Genomic DNA, 22,033 nt, shown 5'->3' with positions numbered 1-22,033 from the left:
TGGCCACCTGTATTCAAGATAATGAATTAATACAGGAACAGCTACAGAGAATACTACCAGGAGGATCAGGGAGCTTGACTTTTGGGATGAAGGTAGAAGACTGGGCTTGTTCTGCCTTGCAGAATGAGGACTGAGACAGGATCATTGTAATATGTCAGGAGAGAAGGCTGAGGAAGGGGGGAAATTCTTAAATGTCACAGACAACAGTGGTGCAAGACTAAGGGCACATAAATTGACAAATGTAGATTTAGACTTCTTTTAGGAAAAGGTTTCTAGCATTTAGGGTAGTTCAGAGTAGAAGTTTTGGAACAGCTTGCTGGTAGGACAGTCAGTGGCAATGTAGGTATGTGCTTTTAACATCACGTGTGTTGTTAAGGAAACTGTCTATAAGACAGTTGTCTGTTTTAAAGGTTGACGGATCTCAGTGACTCAAGATAAGACTTTTTCTCCTTCTGTCTTAATAAATTGAAATGTGCTTGGCTTTGTGGAGACCTTTTGAGAATGGGTGTGTTTATGCACGTACAATTGCAAAGATGTTTGCATTTTTTTTCCAGGTGTAAATATTTTAATTTCAGGGCTTAAAGTTAGTTGCAAGTATGTTGCTACAGGTACTTAAAATGTTTTGTGTTTAAGTCATGGCTATAATGAAATTTCTTCTTAATTCTGCTCCACAGCATTTGATACTGAGACACAGCAGCTATGGGAAACAGCAGCTAAAGAGCACTAATTAAGACTCAGAGTACTTTCAATAAACTTGTGTTGCAATGAACAAATTAACTGACAAGGGAAAAAGACAATATTGCCCTCAAGGCAATGTGCTGACACAGAGATAACTCCAAGTAGTTCAGCAGTCTTTTGATTTGGAGGAAACTATGAAATATGAGTTTGGTTGAGTAACATTTACGTCTGATGTGTCAGAAGGAATAGCACAAAAATGTCATCACATTACAAAACCAAAAAAAATTTCCAACGAAGGAAAGTGCATACAGGAAAACCAGTAGAAAGCTTAAGTAGGCAATTATTCTTGGTACTGCCTGCCAGAGCTGTAGTGCACGAGGACAGCGTTGTTTGCACTCACAAGGAGCACGCCTTTCACGTTGCTGGATACAGAATATAGCGAGGGGAAGCGTGAGAGACATTGAGTTTACTACTTGTTTTAAAATATAAATAATTTTTTTTCTTATGAGGGTGCCGTTCTGAGGAAAAAGAGCACCTGCTGTCCTCTGAAGGCACTCGCCAGTACAGGAGATGTTAAACTCAGGGGCAGAACCGGTACCTTGAGCTGTGCACATGGCGATAGCAGAAGCAAAAGGCATTCAAGAATTGTTTCCTTCTAGTGCTTTGGGTTGGGGGGTTGTTGGTTTTGGTTTTTTTGGTTTATCTTTTGAAAGATGTAGCATTTGCATGTTGTCAGAGAGCACATGCTCGTAGTTTTGATTTCTGACTCAATTTGGTACAGGAATGTTGTTTGAGACCTTAGACTTTCTGGTGGATTGGGAGGTTTTTTCCTAGTGTTAGGCAAAGTGGTATGTAGATTTTTCAGTATGAGTATCTAGGTGCTAACAGTGTTGATGTGTCCTCTCCGTAAAACCCTGAAATGAATAATTTCAGGAGCATTGAACTCATTGGGATGAAGGTGGTGGGTAGGAAGATGGTGACAAGGGCTTTTGTCAACACTAGCAACAGTACAGGCCTTTGCTCCCTTTTGGTAGCTGGCTCGCTCGTGTAACACCAGTAAATCCTCCTTCATTCAGAAAGTCCTTTAGTTGAAGCAACGATTTTGGATCCATGGGTTCTTGGGTTTTGTCTTCATGATTTACAGTTGTTTACGTTGGATTGTTTGCATCAGCCTAAGGGTGTTTGTGATACACTTGCCACATTTCAAGCGACAGGCCAGCAGCTCTTACGGCAACAGAGAACAGCGCAAGTCTGAGGAATACTGGTGGGGAGTTACCTGCTTGCATGGCTTGAGGCTCTTCTTTCTCGGTGAGCAGAGAAGAGACTTTATTTGCAGAGTCTGTTTAGCACCGTCCATGAATACTAAACCCTATCCATAAACAGACAAGAAGAGAAAGGGGGGAAAAGAAGGAAATAAAAGGGCAAGCAGCTCACATTGTTCCTGCGCCATTTTCTAGTTGTTTGGGATTTTTTTCCCAAAGCCCATAACTTGAGGTCATTTTGGGATTAATTGAAGCTAATATCTTTACTTCAAAGCAGCACAAGATCAAGCCAAATGTACATGCATAGCAATTAAAGATTTGGCAAGGTAATATGGATTGGCTTCTACAGCAGCAGCTTTCTCCCTGTGCTGTTCCACTTGCTCAGGCCTTTGATGTGCTTCAGAGCACAACTAGCTGGGCCTGTGTTTTAAACAAAGGAGCATTTTAGCCGTATATTCTGCAGAGATTGGCTGTTGTGTTATAGTTAATATTTTTAACTGTCTGTAAAATTGGAAAGATTATGAATCTGTAGTATGACTGGCTACTGGAGAATTCTGTGGATAATGAAGAAAATTGCAGGGGGCAAATTGAAAGATTTCTCTTTTATATTGTATACCATCAGTATTCCTTTAGTGCTAACAAAGATGAGGCCAATTTAGTATAAATCTTCAAAGCAACATGTGTGAATTTATCTGTCCAGTGCTCATTACAGTTAATGGGAATCATGTGGCTGGAACTTTCCAAGTGCTTTGAAAGTGCTCCTTTTATGATTACATTATAGACCCCCATGTTAGTTGTTTTGCTGTTGTTTTTATATTGCTCCATTTGTTTTCTTGACATTAAAAAAGCCAAAACAGTAAATTAATTAAAAACTGCATCACCCCCTCCAGTGTTAAATAGGGTAAAATACTCATTTTCTAAAGTAAATAAAATATTACTTATACATAAATCAACTTGAGACACAACATGGATCTCTACTGTTTTAAATCCCTGCAGTATAAGACATGCTGCTTGTTGCACACTAATTAAGGTGGGCTTAACTGGGAAGTCAAAATGTTGATCCAGATACGCATGTTTGAATTTTGGTCTCAGTGTACTATTAGTCACCCTGTGTGGTAGGTGATCTCTATTGCTTTTTAATCTCTAGGAAATATTCGGTTAGTCTGCTGTAGGGAAGAAGACAGACATAATAAAAACAGGAACTTACAAGTAAGTCAGGTAATGAGCATAAAAGTGCACCTACACAGATGAAAGTGTAAATTGTTGGAAGTTTGGTCTTAATTAATGTTTTGATCATTGTCCTATTAAAATATATGAATAGGCATATACCTTATTATGGAAAGCAAGATTTTTTTTTTTTTCACCCACTTGAAATTTGGATAAGTTAGAGAAAATTTTATAAAATCATTTGAAACACAAGAATAAGAAAAGGTTTTCAGTCTGGCATTAGGGTGAAATGCCCTGGGTTTCAGGTGAAGAAGATGCCTTGATTTAGGAGTACATCGATGAGATGGTCAGCAATCTGCGCCCAGTGGGTGGGCGGTGTATAATGGCAAGTGCCTTTTGTTTCTCCCACAGCCTTGTTTGGTGGGAGCCACGAGCAAAATACCCTACAAATCCTCACACAAAACACTATTCTGAGTTTCTTTTGGTGGTCCTGTGAGCCTTGGGCGTCGTGTTTTGGCTTCTTTTTGATCACAGATGCGAGTTAGGGCTTGCATTCCTTCCTTCCCTTGAACCTAAGCTTAATCCACAAAGGTTGTGTAGGAGCGTGGGTATTATTTTTCAAAACTTTTAATCCTGAGATTGTTTATTTGTGAGTGATACTGCAAATCAGGGTATTCTTTTCCTTTGCTTGGTTTCTGAACCTTCAAGTGCAGGTGGTTTGAGAAAAACACCAGATATTTTCAGGATTGGCAAACTGAGACGTTTCTGTCAGTGTCTCCAGTAAAAGGCAAAGTGTTCAGTCCTCTTTCATAGAATCGTTAAAGTTGGAAAAGACCCTTAAGATCATCAAGTCCAACCGTTAACCCAGCACTGCCAGGTCCACCACTAAACCACGTCCCTAAGCACCACATCTCCCCGGCTTTTAAATCCCTCCAGGGATGGGGACTCCACCACTGCCCTGGGCAGCCTGTGCCAGTCCCTGACAGCCCTTTCAGTGAAGAAGTTTTTCCTAATATCCAACCTAAACCTGCCCTGGTGCAGCTTGAGGCCGTTTCCTCTTGTCCTATTGCTTGTTACTTGGGAGAAGAGACCAACCCCCACCTCACTACAGCCTCCTTTCAGGCCGTTGCAGAGAGCGATGAGGGCTCCCCTCAGCCTCCTCTTCTCCAGGCTGAGCCCCCCCAGCTCCCCCAGCCGCTCCTCCCCAGCCTTGTGCTCCAGCCCCTGCCCCAGCCTCGCTGCCCTGCTCTGGCCACGCTCCAGCCCCTCCATGGCGGCCTTGGGGTGCGGGGCCCAAAATTGAACACAGTATTCAAGGTGTGGCCTCCCCAGTGCCCAGTACAGGGGGACGAGCACCTCCCTGGTCCTGCTGGCCATGCTATTCCTGATACAAGCCAGGATGCCATTGGCTTTCTTGGCCACCTGGGCACACTGCTGGCTCATGTTCAGCGGCTGTCGACCAGCACCCCCAGGTCCTTTTCCACCAGGCAGCTCTCCAGCTAATCCTCCCCCAGCCTGCAGCGTTGCATGGGGTTGTTGTGACCCAAGTGCAGGACCTGGCACTGAGCCTTGTTGAATCTCATACAGTTGGAGCAGACCTGGCAAAAGGCAAAATCCAGCGTCAGATGGTGGCCTCAGGCCATCTCAGCTCAGTTGGTGATGCCTTTTGCAGGCACTCTGTGCTATCCAAGTTATTCTCAGGGACAAGGCATGTTTTTTTGCTTTGTTTTGTTTTCCCTCAGTCTGAAGCAAGCTTGCAGGCCATGATTTAGCAATGAGCCCTGTAAGAGATCCAAAATGGGAGAACATTTTCCCCTCTGTATGAAAACTTAGAGGATTTATGCAGGCGCTAATCATCCACTGCCGCAGAAGGACCAATGCTATTGAGGTTCTCCAGAGAGGCAGGGAAGGAGCAGAGCTAAGTTCCCCAGTCTGATTGTTTTATTTTAATTTAATCCTTACAGTTCTTTATAGAAAACCAGATTTTGACCAGTGAGAGAGGGGAAAGCCATAAACATCCCCATAGCACAAGCAAGATTCTCAAGATTTTTCAACAGAAGGTAAAAGGAAAAAGAAATGGTGGGAAGCTGCTTCACACTAGGGAGGCTGGTATGTAGGTTCAGTTGTTTGCTGAGAACTGCTATCTTTGAGTTGTTTAGATTACTGTGGCAGTAGCAGAAAGCTTTGGGGGGTTTGATGAGTATGGTAAAAGGGTGGTTGTTCAGGGCCGTCACCCTGGAGGGAAGGGAAACGTTCAGAGGCGCTGAACATGAGCACTGTTGAGCAGGTATGTGCTGCTAGAACAAGGGCTGGCACCGAGCTTTGCCGCAGGAAATCAGCTTTGGTGTCTCAGCTTTCCACTTGCAGTTGCTGTTGCCAGAGGGAGGGAGATGAGAGAAATGGGCTATAACAGCAGAAAATTTGGTTTATTTAAAAAAAAAAATAATCCTGGGGAATTGCCGGTATTAAATGTACTTAGCACTTTTTCTTGGAGGTAAAAATGTGACATACAAGAAAGAAGCAGGGACATTGCAGGGAAAAGGCAAAATGAACACAAATGTTGCAGTTGTTGGGTTCTGTGTTTTGCATGCGATTACAAAATGTAGTAGCAGCCCATGTGTATTGTGGATGATTGTGTGTTATGATTGAACACTGAGGTCTCGACTGGCAAGAGCAAGTTGCCTGAGCAAAATATTTTGTGCAGCCTATACAGTAGTAAGCATCTTACTAGGAGGAGGGAGAAACAAATCCCTTTGGAAAGAGCCATTGGATCTCTCTCCCCTTGGAAAAACTACAAGAAAATTTTGTCCAGACTGTCAGATATGTCGTACAGGTTTTGCTGCCAGTGTGGTGGTCTGATCCAAAGCCTGCACAAAGCCTAGTACTTTCAGTGGATTTTAGATTACTGTGCTGAGTAATCTGATGAGAGAGGAGGCCACGAAGTATGTAGAAGAATCCTGTGGCTGAAGGGTAAGAGTACAGCTGAATAGGGATCTTCTAGACGTCAGTAAAGAGTCTTTGTAGAAAGATCAGATCTGAATGATAATGTGATAGTATTGATAATTTCAAGTGAAGAGAGTACTAAAATATGTAGTGGATCCATCTTCCCAACATTAATGCTGGAAATAGTGCCTCTTTAACTTAAATTCAGTTTTTCTTGGGCACAACCAATATTATAAATGATTCTCATGTCCTGGTCTGCATGCATTTAATCACAAGTTAATTTATGTACACGAGCAGTTCATAAAGTCAATGGCTTAAGTTAGACCTGAGTGTAGGTGTTTGCATGACCTAACAACATTGCACCTGTAGGAGCGGAAGAGTTTAAAGTAACATTCCTGCTTCTGTCAAAGACGAGGCATTTCTGCATTATGGCCAGTAGAAGGAGGCTGGAATCCAGTTCGTGAATGGACACAGAACTGAAGTGATGCTTTGGTTTGTGCAGGACCCTGTCTGAGACCCAGAAGGACTGTGTGGTGGGCCTGATATAGCCTCAAAGGAATAAAAAAACGACTGAAGAATGTTTATGCATTCCCGAGGTAACCAGCAAGGTGTTTTCAAATAAAACAAAAGATTCCTATATTGTTACAATTATTTTTCTTTCCCAGATGATATTTCCACTCTTATAGCTTAATCCAAAATATTCTTGGTGGAAATATCCAGTACATCTGAGCTATGTGGTGTACTCTGTAGGGTACAATGTTAAGCATATTTTTGGTCAAAATTTATGTTGGGAATGCAATTTTTAAGTAAGATTGCAATTATAGATACTGAATGTTACATAATGGATTTGTAAAGAGTACGTACGTGTAGCCAGGACCAAGTCAAAGCAAGACTCCCTCAAACCTCTCAGATTCTGTGTGGCACAGGGAGCCATGTGGAAGAAGAGTAAATATGTGACCCACCTTACGCCCCTGCTGAAAAAATTCAGCTGAATTGATTTTTTTTTTTCTTTTTTTTAATTTAATGTAGTTACTGTTAGAGGGTCTTACATTTTTCTCAAAGCCAATGAAATGGCTAATAAAGTCCTTTGACCCCTGTAGTCTTTGTGCCAGGGTGTACTGATCTTCCAAGCTTGTTTTTGCTGACTTGTTGCCATCAGGACATGGGAAGTACCTGGCATAGTGCGTTCTGTGACCCCAGGAGCTCTGCCGTATCACAGACATTAAGGAACTGCTAACGGAAAACAGAATTCAAACTCTCACCCTGATTCACTTTCTGTATATGTCAGCAGACCGGAAAAAGTTTAGGAGCATTCAAATCAGCTCCAGTATTGAGGTAAGAACATTGTACTAACAGACACTGTATGTTCTATTTCTTTAAAGCTAAAGGTAAATTATTATTTTCTGCGGAAACATCCTCTCTCTCATACCTTACTTGAAATAATGTCTTAGTCTTGAAATTAAGTTTGTCACAAGAGTTGTTGATGAAAATTATGTTGTGACTTCATCTTTAAGCAAACTAAACAAAAGACATCAAGGTTGAAAAGCATTGCTATGGTTACCTTATTTGAAGGCGTTTGTTAATAAAGGAGAGAAAATTGGAACTGAGAGAGGCAGTAATTGCAAAAGCATAGAAAAGGTTAGACTAGAATTTTTCATCAAAACTTGATGTGAACTTACTTCATGTTACGTTCATTAAATACCCATTTTAAGGATGCCATCTTAACTCAAAGGATATAGCTAGGAGAAATCAAACTTAACAAGAAGTTTAGGTTTTAAAAAAGGACAGCATTCCTGTTTTGAATTCCTGGGCTAAGGGGTCTGGATGGAGTCCAGTTAAGCTTTAGAGTGGGAGGTTTTCTCCCTTCTTTAGTATTTTGAGAAGAGATAATTGGTTTTAAAATGGTGGCGATGTGCCTTTTAAATCACATATGTTCTGATTTTACTTCCCTGTGCTTTATCACGGTGCATTACATATTCACATGGGACCAGAACCTTAGAAGCAAGGAATTTGAGCTTGAGCTGCTAGCATGATTTAAAACCCAAGCTTAAATATTTTAATTGAAGTCAGCTAACATATAGCTTCCAATCCCAGGGTAGAATGTTGGCGTTTTAAAAATCATAAATATGCCCACAGTCTCTGAAGTCGAGAGAACTCCAGGCATTGGTAGCATGGTTTGTGGTGACAGCAACTGTCTTTGCCTACACAAAGACCCCAATTCAAATCTGCATAAAATGTTTTCTAGTTACTTCCTTTCTGGATTAATATTTTTGAGTTCAGAGGAATTAGAGCAAAGCTGACTGATGGCCTCTGTTTATGCAAAAAGGGCTTGTTTACTTTGAAAACATGGGTTAACTGAATATCAGCTTTCTTATTAGCCTACTTTATCACTTAAAAGAGATGTTTTTCAATTAAAATAAAAAGATATTACATACCAAAGGTTACAGAAACATGTTCTTTAAAAATTAAGTTAAATTAGAAACGACATTTCCTCTTCTAATATTGATGTTGTAGCTGAGAGTTAAGCTATAAAAGGAGTCAATTAAATTCGCTGCAGCTTTGCTGCAAAATCCAAATTTAAACTACGCAATAAAGCAATCATATTAACGCTGGCAGTTTCAGACCACTTATTTCTAGAACTAAACTGGGGCAAAAACATTAATCCAAACCCACATCTGTCTGGTCAATAAATTCCTATGATGTCAAGATTTAAAGATGAACACGTCACAGGTTCAGTTTTGTTGCCAGGTTTCTGACACCAGAAGACTCAGAAGGGCTGTTAGGAAACCATAGTGTTTATTGGTATTAAAAACGAGCGCATCAAATGTGCTGTACCCCTTTGCCGCAAAGTTTCTCCAGTGAATCACAAATGCTTCCTCCTAGTGCTGGTGTCTTGTCTCTGTGAACTAACCTACACCGATGTATCCAGGAGGCTTTAGATTTGGTTGATCATGCCTTGCAAAGAGGAACCAGGGAGCACTTTCTCTGGTTTTAGACTTTTCCAGGGAAGAAAGATTGCTGAATGCAGATTTTTTTTTTTTTTTTTTTTAAAGTTATCTGACTTGAGAGTGCAAATCCTGATCTTCAACGGGACTTGAGCTCCCTACGTGCTTAAGTGTTTTAAGAACTTCCTCATCTCCTGTGCCTTGCAGGTACCTGTAGGAGAGGGGTCGTAGTGTTACTGTAGGTTGGATCAGTGTAGCAGAGTATCATCTTAATAGTTTTTCCACTTGCAAAATGGTAGCGGAAGCTCTTCTAGCTGAGTGCGAGGCTGTACAGAGTAGGATTGGGAGGCTGTTAGGCCTTGTGGCCATGGGAGCCAAAAGAGCCCAGAAGATAAACCCACAGATGAGCAAAATGTTTTATCTGGTTTCTCCCCAATGGTTGCTGTCAGACTTGATTCTAAGGCTCATTAACTCTTGGAGTTTGCTCAGTAACTGCATTTTATAGCTTAATCTTTACAACTTGATTATTTAATGAAGATTTTTAAAGTAGCGTACTGAAGATTACCCTGCTTGGAAATGGTTAAAAACTGCAGAGGACTATCTTGCCATTTATAAGTAGATAGGTAATAATCTCCTGCTACTCTCTGTGCTTCCTGCTATGGCAGTGTTTTGTAAGGAGTCTTTGACCGTCCCCGCAGTAGCCAAGACCCATCTTTTTAGCCTCGCACTGTGCAGACCTAGGAGGAAGAGGAAGTGGTCCTTGTCCTAAAGAATTTAAACTCTCTGAAAAATGGTGATGAAATAGAAAAGCGATGTTAATCTCAAGCTCCATTAGAAGCAAAAGGACAGATATTTATATCCATCTTCTGTGCTATAGTTTGGGCCCTTTGATATTTTGTTTTAGTGTGGTGCTTAAATATTGGAATGAGGAGTGCTTTAGAGGTCAAAGAGGAAATGGGGAGTGAGTGCTTGTTAAATAGATGTTGACAGGAATCTCACATTAAACTCTTAAAAAAAGAAAAAGTTCCTATTGCTGTAGTGCCGGCAGTACATTTGAGGGATGCTCCTCCCTCCTCTGGCCACTTTATGATCAAAATGGGTAGATTCCGGCAACCCTGTTATGCTGACTGGCACCTTACTTGGTTATTCCCGTCCCTGTGTTTGCAGAACACAGCAAAAGCGTTTGTGGAACAGGAGAGAAGCAGGATCTGGCCCGATGCGAAGGGGAGCAATGAGACGTGCGGTGCAGCACACTGGACAAAGTCTCTCTCTACCATTGAACCTGCAGCCTGAGGAAGAGTTGCTGCCTCTTGGATAAATGCACCTCTGAGTGTTTGCTCAGTGCAGGGCGCACGCCTCCGTCACAGCCCTGACCGGCTGCTGGGGCCTCGGTGTTTGGGGTCCCAGCTGGGTGCTCCACCTCCGGTGGTGTCACGGCGCATGCCGTTTTAACGCTTCTGACAGCACTGAGTTGAAGATCCTGACGCCACATATTTCATTTTTTTTTGTAGGATGTTTGTTTTATATAGTGTTTGTCTCCAGCAGCTTGACTTCTGTTGTGTTTATATTTACTGCAGTTCTGATTCCCGTTCTAGCAGTTTTCTAAATTACATCGTGAGTGAGCTAAAAAGGAAGAGTTAAGAGCAGTGCTAAGATGGTTCCTGCTGCTCTGCGCTGTTTTGAAGACCAGCTGTGCAGTGGAGAATGGAAGTGTTCCTGATGAGAGTGTATTAGTTTAAATACAAATATTTAACATGTCTGGGCTAGCTATCTGACCTGTAATCTAAACTGATGGGGTTTTGCCCTCGGGCCACCCAACCACTATTCTTAAGTGTTGTAATTGTAATGCGTCTTGGATAGCTAGCCTGCTATTTCTAGCAGAGTCTGTAGAAGCAGAGGATTTGGTTCCAGTGAAACTAGTATTTACCGAAGCTGAAAGTTAATCTGATCCTGTTTGTAGCTGGCATTCATATAAATCATTTGGACAACTTCGTGCAAGGCGTGCTGTTTATTCCATATTTATCCAGTGCCTACCCCAATGTAATCCTGATCCATACCTGCTGTCTCCCGATGTTAGTGCATGGCAGTGTTTAATCCCAGTGATGGGCCTGACACGTTTCCTAAGTGTACAAAGGCAGAACGAGCGTTTAGAGCTGTTACTGTGAACATCTGTGCTGGCAGAGTTGTATCACCCAACAGTAGAAGAGGTGTTCACCTAGCAAAATGCAAGTACTTGTTGAACTTGCACTGTGAAGAACAGTAGACCAGCCAAGTAAAGCAAATGCAGGGAAAAGAAACAGTAATTTATGCTATAGTGGGGATGTATAATACAGGTGTATACGAACTTAATTAGTGTTTCCAAATAATAGGTTTAAGTGAATCTTTTTTTCATACATGGAATCTGAAAATGCTAATGCAGCTATATAAATTCAATCTTTCCCAATATAAAGGGTATTATAAATAAAAGCATATTTAACCATAAAATGTTGTGCAACAGTGAGTGAATAGGATGATTTCCATTTTGTGTCTAAGGAAAACAAAGACACAAAGAAATGCACATACTGGTTCTGGGTTTGTTTCTGTCGTGCTATGAGATATGAGCACGGACGTCACAGGTAGTTCTCTTCTGGAGTCTCACCCTGTGAGCAATCACTCCACAAAAGCCCTTTTTGATTTCAGGGGAACCAAGGCTGCTGTGAGGTGTTGACAGATTTGTGGCAATGCTGCCTGGGCCCTGCTGGATGCAGTTTTAGGTAAAATCACAGCCAGTTCCCAAGCTGGCTGTTAAAACCACCTCCAGCAAGCTCTTGTTTTCTGCCTCTGTTTTGCTGCCCACAACTGTCTAAGTGGGCAGCTTCTCTTCACATCACCTTTGCCACCCGGTGCGGTGAGGCTCCAACCTGCAAGTCCCTGCTCCTGGAAGTGTTGCTGCTGCTGTCTTATGCAAAAGGAGTTGACCCCAGGGAGTGCTTTGAGCCTCTGATGCGAGAGCATCCCCGGGGCAGGAGATGGAGCTAAGGGCAGCGGGGTGGAGGGCCGTGATGTTTGCACGTGGTACGGCTGCAGCCAGAGCTGGATGTCCACATTTTGGACAGGTCCGCCCCCTCGTTTAATTTCCAATCTCTGTTTTCTCATGTGTGAAATGGGATAGTGATGTGATGCTTACCTCACTCAGAAAATGCTTTCAGTTTCATAGATGAGAAGTCTTTTATAGGACCGATGTACTTTATTTTTTTCTGGGAAATCATAACTCAACCATGAAATTTCACTTTTTTTTCTGTTGCTACCTTCAATCTCTTGTGCTTTGCTCAACAGGAATTCCCCTTGCTTCCTCATGTAAAATAAACATCATTTAAAGTCACTTTGTCTTATTGAGGTTCAGAGTTAAATCTTAGCATAGCAGTCTTTGCAGCCGTGATGTTTTAAAGATGTAAGAATGGCAAGTTTTACATTTACATTTAGCTCTCAAATTTTGCAATATACAGACAAATAGAGATAGTAGCTGTATTTTCCAAGGAAGATGAGCTATTGAATTATTTTTAAGAAAATAATGTTAATAAATTCTGATTTTTAAAAAATTATTTGGAGAACCCTATATATATATGCATATATATATATACAGTGAATCTAATATCCCAATAAAGAGAATTTATTTTCCTCTCTTTTTCCCTCTCTTTGGTTTTTAACCTACCTGAGGATGTTCTGTGACACAGCCAGCCATAATGGTACCAGACATTATAGTCTATTGTGTTAATAATCCGTGAATTAAAGCATCCCCCAGCAAGCTCTTAATGTGATGGATTGTATCAATGATGTGTGGTTAAAGGGTCCCCGAGCAGGCCTTGACACGATAGACCAGCGCAGTTCGGGAGGTCTATTGCTGGCGATGATCCGCTGATTACACGAACATATCTGGAAGGAGGCTGTAAACAGCAGCCTCAGCTCGGTCAGATGTTAGGACTGCCTGTTCCAAATGGAAAGCTGGCAAGAAAAGCATGTGGTGCCTGGGATGACCGAACAGTAGGTCATGAGGAACTTCGGAGGAGGTTGAGGGTGCTCATCGGATTGCCAGGGGGAGCACTGGGAGACCAAAATACTTAGAATCCTCTTGGCGAAGAAAAGCATGAGTCTCAACATTAAAAACAGATGCTTTTTATCTTGCATATGATACAAAATCTCTTGTGATATGGTATTTTTTTATTATACTTTAGCCACTCCAAGCAGTCTTGGATTAGGCCTGTATCACAACAGTAATACACAGGAGGCTATGTTTTGTCTTGCTATGACACCAGCTACTACTGTTTTTGATCTGCAGCCTCTGAAGAGGGATGCTGCATCTTCTACGGAAGGTGTTATGAGTGCAGATTAGTTAGACAAGTGCTGGAGTGAATGCATAAGTAGTGATTTTGCATAATGAGGTATGTGAAATCCCAGTGGAGGTTGTTAAAACAGATAGACAGCCTGTGGTAAACAACAAGGAAGGTAGGCTTTGAAAACAGATGGCTTTGAAAACCTGGCAAATGACTGTTCCATACTTAAAAATCAGTTTTGTTAGTGGAAAATATCTTACTTTAAAAAAAAAAAAAAAAGAAAACTGAAAAAGCTTAGCCTGCATATTTTCATAAACCTGGATGTGTTAATAAAGTTCTGAGGGTAACCATACATCGTCTGTCTTTCCTGCTATACGTGTGTCTGAACGATGGAGGCGGTGGACCGAATACCCTGAAATGTTCTGCAGTGATCCATTGGGCTTCGCTGTGCAGCTGCTTCTATCTGGCAGATGTGTTGGTTTTCATTATCACTTTGACTCTCTCTAGGTGTGTACTTTTCACCGGGAAATTAATCTTGCAATCAAAGGGTTAATTCAGCTTGGAAGATAGAGTCTACGAGTGAAATGGGAACACAGAGGAATATTGCTGCTAGTTGGAAAGGGCGCGGAGAAGCCCATTGCCATTTGAGATACTACATAGCTAAGGTTAGAGCTGGCCAGGAGAGGAGGTTCTGTTTTGGAGCTTTAAAACGTACCTGTTTTCCACGTCTCTGATGCCTTTGGCGTCAGCAGTAGGAGGTGGGAGGCTGGGACCAGCCCCTGCTTCCTTTGCTCTGTTGTGAGTCACATCAGTCCGGAAGGTGCTGGAGAGCCGGCAGGGAGACGCGCAACCGTTTCTGGTGTAACCTGCCTGAGGCTCACACTCTGTATTCTCCTGCAAAATAAATTTGTATAGTATTAACTCCAGATATAATAGTTATTGCAGTATTTCCAGAGGCCCAGCTCGGGGGGGCTCGCTCTCGGAGCACTGACACTGAAGCACTCAGTTTCAGTGACCGTTAAAGACCTTCCCCCATGGCCTGAACGGAGGATATGAGACTATTTCAGTAGATTAATGCTTTTCATTCTTTTCTAGTGTAACCTCTAAAAGCTTTCCCGTGTAGGTGCAAGTTACTCTACAGCCTGTGGGTAAATAAACTTTCATTTTCTTAGTTATTCTGGTGGCTCCCTTAGAACAAGCCCATAGATGCCCAGGGCTCTACAGGCTCGACTGAAAGATAGTGCAAGTGATCCGATTCCTTTTCAAAAAGGATTACAAATGCAAACAGGGGATTCCTCAGTCCCCATCTTCTGCTGGAAAAAAGATAAGTTCCTATGATTTGGGAATAAGAGATGGGTCATCCTGTGTCCTGAGAAAAATCAGAGACACAGGGACTTGTCGAACACTTGCCCTTGCACGCTGGTGCTGCCCTGGCTGATCAGGTGTGTGCAGTCAGCCGGAGTGATAACCCCGCCAGCAAAGCTTCAGCTCCAGTGACGGCAGCTCATGCTCGTAAATCCTGGGAATCTGGGGGAAGAGGACAGCTGCTGCACACTGCTGTACTGCTTCCCAACTCATTAAAAATATGTTGAAAATGGGACTGCACCTGGGAGATTGGCACAAACCATGTTTGGCACTTGGCTTGTGCCAGTCCCCCAGGAGTGGGAGCCAAGTGATGCTCCAAGTGTGGGAAGCGTCCCTGTCCCCTTTGCCCTTTGGCTTGCAAGGCCGGTGCTGGGGACAAGCCCGCTGGGGCCGGCTTGGCAGCGGAGCTGGGGCAGGTGAGGGAGCATGGGCTCTGCTTGCATTTACATTAGATGGGAGAAATAGGTGTTTAGAAAGTAAGAGAAGCAAATTTTAGCCACTTCATCTTTCTTCTCATAAATTAAACTAAGTGCATGCTGAGTAGCTCATTTCCCAAGGTACCAAGTACAGCTGTTGAGAATTTTTGCCATTATGTTGTTTTTAATCAAAAAATGTTGATTATAAAACTGGATTTGTAGGCAAGAGAAGGTAGTGGATTTTTTTTTTTGCAGTAATTTCCTTTTTTGATTGATTTCAATATGCCCTATTTTAACATTTTCAAAATGACAAAGTGGGCTTCTTTGTTGTTATTTGACATTGTTATCAACTTTTAAGGCTAGAAGTATTGTTTTTGATTGAAGTAAAAATGAAATTATTGACCTGGTCATTTTTTTCCTTGAGGCTTTTTTGATTCCTTGACTTTGTCTGGATTTTGACTTTTAGCTGTGTCTGCGGATGGAGATCGCTGGGTGAGCAGCAGCTAAATCTGACAGGACAAGAAACTGCTTTTGTTTTCTGCTCGGAGAGAAACCTTTGCTGCACAGAGATGGATCAGAGCGGAGGGTTTCTGCCGCTCCTGTGATGAGTCATATTTTTTTCTCTCCCATTGGGTATTTGTACCCATCGCTGAGATATTTCTAGAGCTCTGCCAGGCTCTGCACGATGCTGAGCATCATGTTTAAAAGCTCACTTTTTCTAGAGACCAGTTCTTCATAAAGTGTTGAGAGTAACACTCCCAGATAAAATTTTCAAAAGCACTTCAGTTAATGTGCATAAATGTGTGTAAAGTTAACTTTCAAATTTTGATTATTTTTGTACCTAAATAAGAGTTGGACTGTTCCAAAAAATATCACCCCAAGTGTCTCCAGATCTGTTGTTTTCTATGCCGCGACAAGATTGTTACAAACGTCTGTCCAAGATGTGTAAGTTCTTATGGAATAAATGAGAAGGGACAGTGCTGTCCTGTCACTAACAGGTTAAGAAAAAGTCAGACATCCCTGCACTAAAATATTCACCTGATTTTTCATTTGGTTTTCAGCTGCAGGGAACCAGGATATTTTATCTATGACGCTCCGCTAGCTCTGCGATAATGAAAACCAAGACAGCATTTTTCAGTTCTAGGATTACTGTTAGGAATGTTTATTACACATGGGGGCAGTAGCACACCATAAAGATGCGAAGTATGTTAATACTGGCGGGGTTGATTTATGGGGGTGCAATATACAGTGGGATATTTAGTATTCGTTAGCTGGCTGTATGTTTGACAGATATTGGCAAGGAGTATTAACTTACGTTCAAGTTTGTCTCAACTAATAAGTGATGAGCAAAGAGAAGTTTGTATTTGCTGTCTTAAAACGATCTGTGAATCTTTATCCTTCAAAGTTTTTGATTCCAACTTTGACACGTGGCCGCTTTCAACTGTTTAAATGTTGCAGGTGCCATCAGAAGCCAAAAGTAAAAAGACTGCTCTTGAGAACAGCATAAAACCACTCTTCTTGTGCCTTGGAATCAGCACTTGTATTAAATTGCCCTATTTCGTCTAAGCTATTTTTTAAGCTCTTTTGAATATATTTTCGTGATAGAGTTAGCGGAAAAGTTGCTCTACTTTTTTAAGGGATAACCAAGTGCGTAAGTGCTTTGCTGGATCCAGGCCAGAGCCAGCATCTTGCAGAATAGAGCCCATGACAACTCATTTCATCCCAAAAATCTCAGCTTTCTTCACAAACTCCAGTAAACAAAGTCTCCCGATAGCCTGTGAGTACTGTAGCAGCGGCAATGTCCCAGCTTTCCAGATGGCAAAGAGAGTGGTTAAATGACTTGCTCAAGGGAGTTGGGAGATGAGTGAGGCTGGGCAGATGCAGGAGGCGGACTCTGGGGATGATTTTGTTGGCTGGGTTTATTACATGTTTGTTATATTTATGCTGCTGCCTGGGTGGTGTGATTGGGACGTAATTGCCTGAGTCCGTCTGTTCTGCGAGGTGTTGTCTAAGAGTATATCTAGAGCTCTCGGGGGCGATGGCGGAGGGGCTCTGCTTGCTCCGTAATGGGGTAATCCGAATGCCACCGACCTGCTCCCAGAGTGAGTGGTAGGACTGCTGGGGGTGACAAGTTGCAGGATGGTAGTGCTGATGCTCTGGTGCACCCAGTTGCCCTTGACTCCTGGTGTGTGAAAGGAAATAATGGAAAAAATAATAAAAATGAACAAACAAAAGTGCTGAGTAATGCCTTTTTTACCCTTGCATTTGCAATTTACGTTAGTATTAGTAACTCCAGGCAGGAACTCACCTGAAGCAATTATCCAGGGACTTCCCAGTAGTATTCCATCATAACACAGGGAGTTACGCAGGGTATTATTTGAAGGTAATACAGTCTGTGTATTAATCATTGGTTGTTATTGACTTGGTGACACATTGCTGTTGGTGAAATGAACTGTGATATAATTAGGAGCAAATAATACCCAGGCATGCTGTGCTAATTATTTTTATGTGAACCCAATTCATTGCTAATATAAATAGCAATATTAATCACAGCAAGTATCAATATTTATGCAGCTGCAGATGACAATGCTCATACGTACACCAAAGAAAGAGGCATACGGGGGCTTAGTCTTTTTAATCACACCATTATGCGTTATGTCCATTACATGACACAAGGCGAATTGTCCTGTGGTTATACCAAAGAGCTGTCGCACGTTACTCCAGGCCCCTTCTCTGCAGAAGCCCCAGGTCTTCAATATAACAAACTGAACTATACGTAGAAGAAATTTGTTTTTATATCTGTTTATGTTTCCCTCCTCCCATTTCTAACCACATAGGCTGTTAGCACCTCTTGGCCTGCGACTCCGACACTGGAAGAGTGCTGGGCACAGCAGGTGTCTTGAGAGGATCTGAGGTAGGCACGAGAAGCGCGTTCTGCTCCATTTCCATGGAAATCCCTCTGAAGGTGAAGCTGATTTGGGTGAGTCAGGGTCATCTTTCTGCCTCTCAACTTCCTCATCTTTAAAAGACAGCTGTCGCACAAGTAGGTGACTGTGGCAAATGGAAAACTCAACTGCCCCAGCTGGATTTTCGTTCTGTAAAATAAAGCCAGGCGAGTCTGTGTTTGGGTGCCGGTGTCTGAGCACGTAGGTGCTTTGCTTGATCCAGTGGCTCCTGCTGGGGTGCTGTCTTTCCTATCACTTAACAGTTTTTCCAGGATATTGCTTTTAAGGAGTGCCATGGATTGTTTGTGGTTCAACCTTACGCTGATTGTACACCTGCTCTGCAAAAAGCAGTGTTGAACTGTGCAGGTGAGCGGTGTAAACAGAGCTGGCTGTACAGACCATGGCAGCATTGGCCCTCGGAGGAGTCCCAGGGCAGGGAAAAGCAGGACTGAAGATTGGCATGTGATCCTGACCCTGGGCAGGGACGTACAGTGCATGCTGCAGAGGTGCACTCAATAAATTAGACAATGATGTATGGCATAGTACATCACATTCTTGAAGGCAAGGCATATATACTCACCAGATAATGTGGAGCATGTGAAGTATTGAATATATCAAAGAAAGATTAATCTTTGTCTGGGAGTAACCCTGCACGTTTTCTGTCTAGCTGAGCCAATGCTGTATAATTTAAAATTATGGAGGGAGTGTGTGCGCTTCCGTATTTGGACACGGGAGGAATATGTTTGTGTGCGTGTTTCATGTTAGAGGGTGTCAGGGTACACATCTGTTGCTTTTAATATTAAAAGATTTCCCTCCGTTATTTTGCAGAAGAAAATGTCCTTTTGGTATCTAAGGCCCTTTCCCTAAATGAGGACCTGTCCCTTGTGTCGAATGCTGCACAGGCTCGGGAGGAACAGTGTGTCCTGCCCCAACAAGGCATGCAGACAAGTGAGCTTTATTCTTTCAAATCTAACGAAAGGCAGCAGTGGCTGCGGTGCGTGCTGTGTCATTAGTACGCTCCTCGACACATCAACCGAAAAATCAAAGAATAGGAACTGACAGAATAACTGTTGTGTGGCGATTTGGCAAGTACCTGCTAAAAAATGGATATTGTTCTGCGAAGGTACGCGTGACTGAAAGGTTAGCTAAAAATTGCCAATCTCTGTTTTGTTTGTGTTTAAGGACTGATATTTTGTATAGTTAAAATTGCTACAACTCTTTTCACCTCGACAATTTGCATCTGCTATATTAACATGAAAATTTAAAACCTTGCTACGATGTATGAAATGATGATTAATTTACAGCATTTATCTTGGTTTACTAATCATTCTGTTTTTAGCTGATAATTTTATTTGTAATCTCCACAGTTAAATTGGCATAAAATATCATAGTTACAAAGACATTCATGAGCAGTTGAAAGGATATGACACATAGTAATTTAGGAATTAATGCACACATAGAAAAAGCAAATTCAAGAGAAAGCTACTAATACATGTACATTGTAGGAAAAACAAAGCAGAAGGAAAAAAAGCTGCAAACCAGACGATAAGCACATGAGCATTGCAGCTGTATCACTAAAAAACAGTTTAAAGATATGGTAAATTCCATCCCACCATCTCTGAACAAAGAGTAACAAAGGGCAGAGAAATGTAACAAAACAATCCCGTGCTGAGCATGAGTGGTACCAGCTGGAAAACATTCACAGTCCATGCCTGATCAAGCTCTGTCTTGCTATCTCTCATAATGTGGACAGCTAAAAAATGTCCCCCATTTAATGAAACGCAGACAGATCACTTCTGCTGCAGAAGCACTGGGGAGCTCCAGGAAAGGCTCGGGACCTGTATTACCAGATAGTGCAAAACTGTGAGCAAGATGCTCTTTGCTTGCAGCGCTGGGTGGTCCCTAATTATAAGACATCCAAGTATAGGACAAGACCTTTGAAGGCTGCAGTGATCTCCAAACGGCACACGATCTGCTGCCTTCTCAGCTTTCTAAGCCCGTCTGTGTACCCAGACGAAGCGTGGCCGTGGGCTTGCACTGATGGATCTGGGCTGGGTACCTTGCAGGGCTGCACTGCGTGCACGGGGCTCTGTGCTGGGGGTTCGCTCAGTGCCAGGTTTGTAGTGGCGGGGAGCTCTATGTTGCTCTGTCTTCCACAAGTGCCTCTCACGCTGTAGTTTAAATCTAGGCTGGGCATGTCCATGTAAGCTGCTGTCTGAAGTATGGGAATACCAGCGGTATCAGCCAGCCCCTCTTCACCTGGCTCCCTCTTTGGGTACCATCATCACCATCCAACAGCGTCATAGGAAGGAACACGTAGTATCCACAATCTGCAAGCAACACAGAATAAAAGCATTTTCTTCAGAACAACAACCAGAAGCTTAAGAAAGGGTGTAGAGGTGGATGAAATAATCAAGATAATGACATGGATTTTGGTACGTTTAACATGCACTTAAGTTTGTGGTAGAGTTGGTTTGTTTACACCTGGCTACTTTCTCTCTTGTAAGGACTGGTCATTCTGAACTGCATAGATATGATTATTCTTTTTAGATCACTGTAACTGCAGGAAGGAAAAATTTAGAGTTATGTTTTCCTTTTCTTGAGTATTAATTGTGTAGCTCTACTTAGGTGCACAGGGAGAGATCCATTTCCTTCATGGCATAAGAGAGACATAAATTACATGAAATTAAGGACTGGGTTTTCTTCCGCCCTGTGCAGACAACCCTTTGTTGTGTGTTTGTTCTTCCTAGAAAACAGCTACTCATTAATCTTATGCAATACGGTAGGGAATCTTATGATCAAGAAATCAAGAGTTCAACCATGCTTTCTGTGAAGGGTGTTTTTACAAGGCAGAGAATATCCCATGGCAAAAGTAATCCTTAGCAATAAAGAGAAGAGTTGAAAGTGGTAGAGGTAGTGTAGCAGTAACTCTTTGGTTACTTTGAACTGTCTTGGGAAATTGCAATTTATACCTACAAAAGAATGGGAAGAGTTTGAAGAATGGTGTGATAATATGAGATAGAGCCTGTATCTTAACAGGTTGCAGAGTTTAATGGGGTCCTGGCTTGCAAACAAACTCATTTCCTTTCACAACACTGTTCATGGAAATGCACGTGTCAGTATGGGTCACTGCTGTCACCCTGCTTTCATTCAAACATCCATTCTAAATAATAATGAACATCTAAGAACTAGCAGACATTTTTTTAATTAGCTCAGTCCCTCAGGCACAACTATATTGTGTATCCTAAATTCCCCAATTCTCTTATTTTCTGTTCTAGCATTACTTTGATAATACATATGCTGCCATTCATGAAGGATTTGTAATTTAGCTGATTTAACCCATGGATTTTAATGTGGAATACTAAATACATTTTAATTTAATCCCCCGTATGAGAATAACTGGTCACTTTTTCTGATTTGTTAATTTTCTGCAAGCATGTTACCTATGATAGTACCCAGCCAGGTGATTTCTATGCCGTTAGATGATTGAGCTGGTTATAGATAGCTGCAAGATAAATAACCCTTGTGTTTTACTAACCTTCCCTACAGCCTTCTGTAGGTTTCCTTCTGTCTGAGTGGGAGAGAGGCTGTATAAAATAACACATTTTTTACTTGCCCACATCAAATTGAGAATGAGTGATCCTCCTGCCTCTAGCTCCTTGCTCAGCACAGAATCACAGAATGGTTTGGGTTGGAAGGGACCTTAAAGATGATCTGGTTCCAACCCCCTGCCATGGGCAGGGACACCTTCCACCAGACCAGGCTGATCAAAGCCCCATCCAACCTGGCCTTGAACACTTCCAGGGATGGGGCATCCACGACTTCGCTGGGCAGCCTGTGCCAGTGCCTCACCGCCCTCAGAGTGAAGAATTTCTTCCTTATAGCTAATCTAAATCTACCCTCTTTTAGTTTAAAGCTGTTAGGCCTTGTCCTATCACTACAATCCCTCGTGAAGAGCCCCTCCCCAGCTTTCTTGTAGGCCCCCTTCAGGCACTGGAAGGC

The sequence above is a fragment of the Platalea leucorodia genome (genome assembly GCF_965183815.1).
Source record: "Platalea leucorodia genome assembly, chromosome: 16".
In the NCBI taxonomy this organism is placed as follows: domain Eukaryota; kingdom Metazoa; phylum Chordata; class Aves; order Pelecaniformes; family Threskiornithidae; genus Platalea; species Platalea leucorodia.
The sequence above is the reverse complement of the archived record's forward strand: the minus strand, read 5'-3'. Positions refer to the sequence as shown.